The sequence below is a fragment of the Gavialis gangeticus genome, unplaced genomic scaffold (genome assembly GCF_001723915.1).
Source record: "Gavialis gangeticus isolate Ggan-Ray unplaced genomic scaffold, GavGan_comp1, whole genome shotgun sequence".
NCBI lineage: Eukaryota > Metazoa > Chordata > Crocodylia > Gavialidae > Gavialis > Gavialis gangeticus.
In genome coordinates, this window is record NW_017729018.1 from 8,413,222 (window position 1) to 8,423,984 (window position 10,763).

At 37.1% G+C, this 10,763-nt stretch overlaps 1 long non-coding RNA gene across 1 annotated transcript; it reads left to right on the plus strand.

The window, feature by feature from the left end:
* The first annotated feature begins 147 nt into the window (after positions 1 to 147).
* LOC109294854 lies at positions 148 to 8,516 on the plus strand. Its single transcript, XR_002096636.1, has 3 exons — positions 148 to 185; positions 2,144 to 2,179; positions 3,163 to 8,516. It is a non-coding gene; the product is annotated as an uncharacterized LOC109294854 (long non-coding RNA).
* The last annotated feature ends 2,247 nt before the right edge of the window (positions 8,517 to 10,763 follow it).

The window sequence follows — 10,763 nt, forward strand, 5'->3', positions numbered from 1 at the left end:
CTGTATCTGTGTGGATCCCCAGTGGCCTCACAGAGAGAGTCCATGGAGATGTCACAGTCTACTCCTGTACTGTATTATAGGACTGGGGAGAAAAAAAGTTGTTTTAAAATGTTTATGCAGTAGATTTCAAATGTAATTTCTCCTTACAGAGCAGAAGAGAAACAAGATATGGCAGAAAAAGAAAGGTAAATATCCCATAGTTGATGCTAAGCTGCATGTGCTTACAATATCCCTTGGGAATCCTAGCTCCTACATGATTAATTAATAATTATCAGTTTTTTTCCATTGAAAATTGCTCTAAGGGTCCCGGTAGCATCCAGAAATATTTTTATATGAACCACAGGGAAAAAAGTCCTGCTAGGAAATAAAAAAGTCTTCAAAAAAGGAAAAGAAAAAGGAAAAAAAAGAAGTGAATGCCATTTAGCCTTCTAACTGAGCTCTCACAACCTATCAAAGCAGATCAGTCTCCTGTTGGCATAACCAACACCGCTTCTGTGCAGCAAGTCACAAATTGCTGCTATTAATCCCCTCTTCAGTGGATGAGTTTGCTCAGTCAGCTGAGTTCACTGAGCCACAATAAAAGTCCAGTGTGTCCTGAGTCACTGGAATGAAGGAGCTCGAGGAGAGAGAAATATGTGACTCATGTAGGGACTTGTAAGCCAAAGGATGTAAAATGAGAGCCAGGGAATGTTATTCTGAGGGACCAGGAGGAGATGTAGTGAAAAAAGAAGACAATTAGAATTTGTTGTCTTCTAATGTGGAAATAAGAAGTTTGGGGTTTTCTTTTAAAAGTATAGACACATTTGATATTGCAGTGACAGTACCAAATGAAATGAAACAAGGTCTATCTTCCATAAATCAGGACATAGTCTCTTGTGTGTGGATGTATCAAACAGGAAGCTGATTCTAATCTTACTCTTAGCCCAGAAATAATATATGAGAGGAAGAAAATTTTACAAAATCTTGTTGCATCACTGCCACTAAATTACTATTATTTCTAAGATTGAAGGCTTTTTTTTTTTTCTGTCTGGGACTTGCACCCTGCGTTTCCCCCTCACATTTATGCCAGGAGAAGCCCGTAGGTCAGTCTGAATGTAAGTACATGCAGCAATGTTCTGGAAACAAGAACCTGCAGAAACTTAATATTGTTCTCAGGTGCCACTATTATCAGAAGGCCCCATGATGTCAAGATGGTTCAGGTATTTGAAATTCTCAAAGTTACCAGTATCTATGTCACAGAGTTGGTCGCAGGGGTGAAACCAACTCTTGTTTTGGGGACTACCGTGTTCTACACATGTCCCTATGATGCCTTTGTTACTGCGCCGTCATATAGTACTTCCTTTTGGAAGTACAAAATGACGGTGCGGTAACAACCCATACTGCACCATGCATGCAGCACGTGGCTATTTTTAGCTACTACATTGCCATAGCAACACGCTATAATGAGGGAGCACGTTGCTACGGCTACGTAGCATCACGTGCAGACGCACCCACTGAGACTGAATTTAGAATATATTGATCAGCTTGATCTTATTCTGTTTTTAGTTTTATCTGTCAAAATGAATTCATGGCAAAGCTCTTCAACTTTCTAAGGCTATGGAAAAAAAAAATTTGATCAGGGAATGGAGCCAGAAAACCCCAAAGTCACCAACAGACAGTTCTCCTGATATTGTGCTGCAATGTTTGCATCCTGATATTGCATCAGCATATTGCAGAAGACTCAGTTTTGCTGTCTGGTGTATCTGGGCAATTCCTTTGATCTCCTGGTATAAATAGAAGCCAAATGTGTTCTTACATCATCACGTATGAATGCAAAGCTATAGGAAATGCCAAGATGTACTCCAGGCATGAGGTCTTGCCATTATGGGAAACAATGAGTGCAATTTTCCTTAAAAAAGTTAGAGGCTCTGATGCTGTTGAACACAATCTCTCCCTTCTAGTCTCTCCTTTTATTGCTGAGAGGAAATGGTGGATGCTTTGCTATTCTTCCCCAGAGTAAGAGGAACATTGATCAAATGCATGAGATTCTACTTGATCTGCCTGTGTTGCTCCAAAGAATTACATCAAGTTCAATGGATATAAGTAGAGGATGAATGGTTTATGGTGAAGATATGCTTATTCATATTAATGTCTGTCTCCCTAGCAGGCCTGTGCCTCCCACAGAGGATCAGGAAACCAGGTTGGATGAATACCTGTTTCTATTGTCACTACCCTCATACAGTCGCATTTGTAACTATGCTAGTTGAGTGAATCACTAGACTGGATCAGATGTATGAAGCATCTTTGTTCAGGATCCAGTAGCAAGCACCAGATGTTTCAAAGGAAGGCTTAAGAACCCTACACCTGGCAGATGGGGAACAATCTCCTCACACAGAGATCAGAATGAGATCTTCTAGTTAGAAACCGGCTCTAACACATGGGGTTTAATAGCCCTTCCAAATTTTTTGTTCTCATTAATTGTCATACACTCCCTGTGAAACAAAAGATCTTGGGTCCAGTCTGGCTCTAGTTGATTTAGCAGACTTCTTCTCTAGGGATTAACCCACAAGTGTACTGATCTTCAGCAGGTTTACCAAATAGCAGGGGATTTTTGCTTCCATTTTTTGTGTTTTCTATTTCTGAAGCATAGAAACAAGTATTCTTGATGGAGTTTAAATAGCAGAGAAGTGAGGGGTCAGTGAGGAAAGGCTGGCTTTAGAATTAACAAGTCCCTGAACTACTGGATGGAGAAACTGGACTTTGATAAGTTATCTTATACAGAATAAAAGTATGTATGTGAGATCTGAAGAGTGGTAAACTGAGGAGATGTTTACTCTCCAAAGAAAGTGTCAGTCAGTAAGAGTATGCAGCCCTTAGTCAAGTAACTAAAGCATTATCATCAGTGGAACCACCTGCAAGAATAAGGAGTGATCAAGTGAGTACAAATTAGCAATATTCAACTTGCAATCCTTATTGGGATAAAATTCAGATTAAAGTAAACCAAAGCTTTGACCAAATATTGGTGCCTGGACATGGATCTATGTGTTTTTAGCTTGCAGAATGTTGTAAAGCACTCAACTCGTGCATACCCATTTTGTTAGATTCTTAGCTATGGATTTTAAGGCATCAGATTTATTCTAATTTGTTTACTAAAAATAATCCTCTCTCTCTCTTCCCTCCTAGTATGTCATGAATTGAAGTAATGAGGAATAAATGAAAGGAAAGAATGACACAGCTGGACAGTCACCCACTGTAAATGCCCTTCCTGGTATAAGATCTCGTCACCATCTCATTCTGAACCCTGTAAGATCAAGGAGCCTGTCCCATGTCTCATAGATGCAAATTCCTTTGAAGCTTTTGAAAAAAAAAGATATATATATATAACAAAAAGAATAATCCAATAATAGCACTTTCCAGGACAGGCTCCAACCTTGTTTCAGTGATGGTCTGTGGAGAGATATAAGTAGTGCAAATATATACAATATTTCCTCTGAGAAAGTAAAACAACACCTCATAGTCCATCACAGCCACCAGCCCAAACAAAGAGATATATTTTTTTTTAATTATAAATCCCTTCTTTAACTTGCTGCTGGCCAGCACTGTAATTTTTTGCTTTCAATTGCACATCAGTTTCCTCCTTATAGATATTACAATGGCCATTGCTCTAGGTGTTAACAAACATAGGATATGAGAAGAGTGAGTTTTCCACCTTTTCAAATACAGTGTATGTTTCATCCAGTCAATACTGAGGATCCACCAGTCTTTGGCCTTCTTGCTCCCAAAATTCCAAGATCCGTGAAGTCGGGGCACCAAGATTTCTTGGTGGTCATCTCACGGGCTAAGTCCTAGTGAAACTTACCTAATGATGAAATGCCATGATGTTTAATTTGTCCTGTTCCTCTTCATAAGACACTCTGATGAAGACTAACTCTGAAAGAAGGCTGCTGTATTTTGGATGCCAGCCTTTTTTATAAGCACCTTCCATACCAAGGCATAAAAAGATCTGTTCTTAAGAAGGTGCCTTATGGACAGGAAAGATTTTCATATCTTCTCTTTACAGAACTTTCATGACACTGGACAATCATTTACTATTTATACCTCCTACTGCAGAGACAAGCTGCTAAATATTTGAAATTGTCCCACATTCTCTTCCTGGTTGAAGGTGAAGGTAAAGAGTGGAAAGAGTGACTAGAGCAAGCTCAGGTTGAGACTGTTGCAAATACAAAGGCAGGGAATTGTATCCGGGTTCAGGCAGTCAGCTATCAAAGGATGATGATATGATATTAAGACTTTAAAAAACATGAGGATTTTTGAGCAGAGAAGAATTTGAACAAGCATAAAAGCCTAGCAGTGTCATTTGCAAGCCCCTGTCTCCATCCAGGGCCAGCCTATGCAAACAGTCTCATATGTGCACAAGGCACAAACTCCCCTTATGGAGTTGTGCAGTTGAAGAATTATCTGCTGATTTCAACAGTGAAGAGAGATTTTGTAACTGGAGCCCCAGACAGATCTTTGTACAGGGCCCTAACAGTCAAGCTGTTCATGACCACTTGAAAGTAATGCTCTTTTACTTTGCTGTGAAATCCCACAAGAGGGCAATACTGGCAAAGCAAGATTTTCTAAACCTAGGAATCTGCTTTCTGTAAAGTGCAGAGTTTTGATTTTTAGTCTTTTCTACATTTAACAGCGGCATAGCAGACAGGACCTTGTTTTTTAATGCTACAAAGGAGTACAAAGTATGCTGGCTAACATTATTCTTGCCGATTTTCTTTTCTTCTCATTTTCTGCATGTTTGTCCCATATTGCAGGTGGAGGAATTTCAATGGGACACATGACTCTTAAGTCATGGTTTTATTTACTGAGCAGACCTATGCATGGAAAGAGAGTATTATATTAATATCGTTAACCACTGACACAGAAGACCACATATTTTCATTTTCGGGGTACATTAAAAATAAGCAAAAAAACAAGCACTCATGAATCACAAGGCCTCTTATTCTTAGCCAGCTGCTGGCTGTGGGGATTGGATTTTTATGTTACATGCAGAAGAAAGCAGCACTTCAATTTTTTGGAGTTTAGTTTTTACTCTAAGATAAAAGGAACATTTTACTAAAAATGTTACACTCCCAAAATATTGGCAGTCACCCTCTTTCAAGACAAGCAGTCAGAACTTTTAGAACATGTAAGTGTAAATCTCTTCCAAAAGACATGTGACCTGTCTCTCATGTGCTCTCACAAACGGAATGCTCCAAAACCTACAGAAGTCAATAGAAAAACTCCCATTGAATCAAGGGACTTTGACTTGGGCTTAAAATGAACAGTTACAGCTCCTGCTCTAGTACAGAAGATGGGAAACTCCCATTGGGAATTCACAAGCCTAGACTTTCCTTCTCATTTTGAGAAACTTTTTTTCTGCATTTTGATGGAAGTCACGTGCTTTGCTTTCTGCAAAAGAATGCAATAAACTGTATGATATTGGATGCTGGGAGAGAGTTTTAAAGTCATATAGTGAACAATATGATAGTGTATTTAAGAAGTGTTTGAAAAAACAACCCCCAAAACCTCTTTTGTGCCTATAGTAGCTACATGTTTTAACAAAGATGTCCACAATGCCCCCATCTCTGGAATAACACTGTTCTGAACTAAATCCTACTGGGAAAAGAACACAGATTTATCTTCAGTCTCGGGACCTTAAGACATAAAACATTTTGTGATAATGGACAGCAGCAATAGTAGGTGAACTTTCTTAAGAAAAACATGTCACCATTGATCTTAGTCTTAACAGAGCAACCACAGAATGAATGGGCTTGGAAACTGAAGTACAAGTGTTTTTTAGAGTAATTCCAATGAACACCTCAACAGTTTCATTTAAACATGCAGGAAACGCTATTATTTAAAGTGGAGAATGTCAACTTGAATACTTTTAAAAAATATTTTTTCCCAAAATTTGCACTTTCTAAAATAGCATTCTTTAAACAGTATACTGGATTAAAAAAAAAAATTTTTAAAAATGGGAGCAGTCTCTGCTCCCCAACTGCTGTCTATAAGTCTTTTCAGCATAGGTGAAATACAGGTGAAAAGATGAAATTGGCAATACAAAAAATACCAATTGGATGCATACAGTAAAAAAAAAAAACAAAAGACCCAAAAATGTATCATTAACTTCTTTCAGTCACAGTGCTTTTATATGTTACTTGAAACCATAGTAACAAATTTTTCAGACAAAAACACAATGTTCTAATTGGTTTAATAAGATATGTGCGTTATCGACAACCTTGTACCAAGTTTAAAAACAAGTATCAGACCAATAGATGGTAAATACCACATCAGAAAGTGATTTGCATCTTTAGAAAAACACTCAGCTCTCTTTGAGGGCAATAAAAAGACTCTTTCACACAGAGTTGTATGCGGACCTTCAAAGAAGAGTGGCTGACAACATTTCAGAGAATGCAGGTACATGATATAACGGTAGAGGTCTGGAGTCCTCAACCTGTGGTTTTAAAACTGTAACAAAATATAAAAGTAATAACATGTCAAGGATTGTTATTAACCTGGACAACAATACTTAAGAGGTTAAAGACATTTAACACATATGTGCTCAGAACATAATTAAGACATCCGGGTGTCTGTTATAACTGCCCAAAGTGTCACGTGTGATCACCTAACTGCACTTCAGAAACATGATGGCATCAAATGATTCAACTGCCCCTACTGATATTATGTGTATTTGTTGTGAATTACTTCTGTGTATCTCTCTGAAGTTCAAATATTGCTCATTATTGGAGAAAATAACATATTTTAATAACATTTGAACATTTTTATTTCAGATAGTTTTACTTTCCAATCCAAAATGAACCTTTCATTTTAAAAAAAGGCTATGTCTGAATATGAGGCTGCCTTCCATAACGCAAACTGAAAAGGAGGCAAATTCCTTGTTGTTACCCTTAACAGACCTGACAGTGGCGACTTTAAGGCTTTGTCTGCACTTGAAAGGGTTAAGCGGAATAACTTGGCAAACCTTCCTAGGGTATCTGCAGTTTGACCAGTTCCCCAAACAAAATAAGCTATACCAGCAAAAGCACCTCTGCTGATATAACTGCGTTTATACTAAGGTTTTGCCAGTAATAAAGAGTTAAATTTAAATTAAATATTAAATTCAAATAAATCACACCTAGAAACATTCCTACATGAGTAAGAGCTTCTAGTGTAGACCAAGCTTTCTTCCTGCCTCATAAAAATACCTCTGAACAGTAGGTTTTTTTACACAAATGCACTGTATTGTCTGAATAGTAAGTATCAAATTCACTTCCCTGGATGAGGATAGTTAGACACTGCCACTCACATGAATTCTTCAGTTCTACTACTGATTCCACATATAGGGAAATTTTATGTGAGAGAAAGTTTTATCATATATCTGTGCTATCATATCTATGGACAATACCATATTCTGCTCACAGCCTGTTAACGTTTTTACATTACATAGAGGATAGAACATAAACTGAAAAATCAGATTATCTCCTATACAGAAATAATTAAAGAACAGAGTGTGAATCATTCAAATTCAGTATTGGGGTATTTCTGCATACTCCCTAAAGACCTTCTCTAAAGTTCATTAAAGTCGATAGGAGTCTTCCCTTTGTCTTCAATGGACTTTTTCTTTGCTTAACAGCTTAAGTGACTTCTCTCCAATCTCCTTATCCGTCTGTTACATTCAACTGAAAGCCCTACAAATCAATAGAACAATAAAGTAGAGTTAATTGGCCCATCCTTTTGAAATGCAGATAGTTTTTGCCGAGTTTTTCCTGCAATTAACAGGTTTATGCAATCAAAATACTTTGTTCTGGAACAGTTGGGAAATACCCACATTTGGAACAGTCACGTAATTTTTATTTATTTTATTCCACAAGGCACAGGAAATGAAACTGGCAGACAGTGCAGTCTAATCAAGCTGAATAATTAATAATATTTCTTCTGTATAGTACTGTGTAAATTTGAGTGGACATTTAGAACATACCTCATTACAATTTTTTCCATCTACTTTTTTCCAAAGACTGTTTGTTTACAGATGTGTCTACATATTTATGAGAAAAACAATATTTCTAAGTGTTAAGGTCTTTAAAAGCAACACCTATATTCTACATTTCTGGTGATGGGAAGAGATAATATAGCAATGATTTCTTTAAACTGATATTGGCATGACAACAGGGGACATGCAAGCAAGATCACTTAAAAATGTAAACATGATTTTTTTTTGTATTCCCTTACTGACAGGTAGTCAAAAAGTCAGCATGCTACTGTTAAAGTGAATTTTGAAAAATCACAATAATGTAACATAACCTCAGTTTTTTTCCTTTGCATCAGGCCCTCCAACCCACACCTACATGTAAAAATGTGTGAACTGTCATTTTTTTAAAGTGTTTGTATTTAGGTAGTTTATGCTAGAAGACCTAGATTGCTGCTATGTATTCTTATTTTTTGCTTTGTATTATGCGATAAATATCTGTGGGTAGTCAATTAAAAACAGACTGACACTTAAATCTTTTGTTTGCATTCAATTTAATTCTTACAACTTTTGTTTAGAATAGAATCCTACATGAAAATAAAAATCAGATGGGAATATTTTAGCGCTCTCTGATGAAGGAAGGGCCATAAATCACAAAGGGCCAGATAAGTCATTCTGATACTGCAAGCTGCATTACTCAAAATGCTTTTCCTAAATATAGTATCAATATTATTTTTGTATTTGTCCCTGCATATTTTGATTCAGAGGAGATTCACGGAACAACTGCTTTCTGTGAAGAACCGTACTGTGCCACATGACACCTGTTCTTTGCATATTTCAGTTATTGTTTAATTGCCAGAACTTGTTCAGTAGTCAGTCCCAGTATATTCCATTACAAATCAACCTTTAACGGATATATCTGCGATGACAGGATACTGATTGAATAAGAAAAAAGACATTTGCATATCTCAAGTAATAAGTCTGAATGCAAACATACTTTAATACAGTGGGGACAAACTCTTTTGGCATGCATATCACAAGATAAGTCCTTTCCTGCCCCTGAGAACCGCTCCAATCTCCTTTCTCTGCCCAATCTGTTGCTGCTTTCTGCCCTGTGCTCCCTGCCTGATTCACTACTCTGCTTTCTGCCCTATCTGCTGCTGTGTTTCTGTTCCCTCCCTGATCTGCTGCGTGTCACTTGTGGGATGCATGCCACAGGTTAACCGGTGTTAACCCCTGTGTTGGTATAATACCAAATAATACTACCAAATACCAATAAGAATTGTTATAATACCAAATATTTTAGGCTATATGTCCTGAAAAAATTACCATAAAACTCACAAAATTTAATCTGAGTATAAACTATCAACACCATATTTGAGTTGCAACTGGGAGCAGATTTTGGCCTTCTTTATGATATTGATCTAAAGAGCATCAATCACTATAACAACTATCTATGACAAATTTGTTTCTGTGAAGTTTTCTTATCTTGTACAGTTCTTAAATATATTTCTATGGAAATAATTAGTACAGGTAGATGGAATACGGTGTTTTAAGCTTGGCATTATAAATCTAAAACCAAGCTGATGTTTGAAAAATGATTTTTTGTACCCTGCCAGTTTTTGCAACTATAAGCTAGTTGGGGTAAAGCTACATAGCATACTGTAAGCTCTGTAATTTAACTGGCTGAAACAAAAGCATTACCTCAATTGCAGGGTCACATGTTGCATTAGGTTATGAATGAAGCTTCTAAAATATTTCAAGTGGTCTTTTATCCGTTTGCCACTAACATTGCTGTTTTGTCATCAGAAATGTTTGGGTCAGTAATGATAAAAAAAGAAGGCGGAGAATCTTGGCTAAGGCTTGTCAAAACATACCTCCTAGCCAGAAGAAATGTGATCCGTGCAACAGATAAAGTTCATAAATTCCCCATGTTATGATTACACAGTACAACTGAAATAGGATTAACTGCTACCCTGCTGAAGAAACCAAGTGTCACAATCACAAGACAAGATGTCCTTTCTGAAAAGAAAATACATGATTTGATCAGTCTTTGCTGTATTTTTCTATAAGCTTCAGTGTTTTCTTCCATCTAAGTGCTTGCTTTTGCAAGTTTATGTTGTTATTATCATGCAGTATTTGTTAAGCACTAACTATATTCTGTGGACCAGAAATAAAAAGAAGACAGCCACAGTGACAGAAAGCATGCAATCTAAAAGACAGAGCAGAGAGGATAAAAATGCACTGTAAATCCAGAATCTCTGAGATAATATTAAGGTTTTACTATGATTTAGGGAGTTTACACTGCTGGTATCACCATTTAATTTACACATATCATATTTTCCATTAGAGCACAAGTGCAGGCTATCGTGCCTTAAATGAAATGTTAATACAGTTATTGTAAAATACCAAATTCTAATGATGAAAAATCAGCAATGGAAATCAGTTTCAGTTCTCCCATAATCAATGCTTTAAAAAGCACTAGAAATGAAAGTGCAAGGAACAATTCTCAGGACATGGGACAGACTGGAGATCAGATGCAGATTAGTCATCCAGGCATTGATATTTATTTCACCTATATATATTTCACCCCACAAGTCACTTATTGTGGTTTGCCTTCCATCTATCTGGAGAGAGCACTGAGCACGACATACAGAGGCCAGTCCTCTGCTGAAGCCATTAGTGAGATGTACTATCAAAGCTCAATCCAATTCTGCTACCATTAGCACAGTTTGTCTGTAGGACAAATCCTGCTCACTTTCCTGACAGGAGGAGTCTCTAG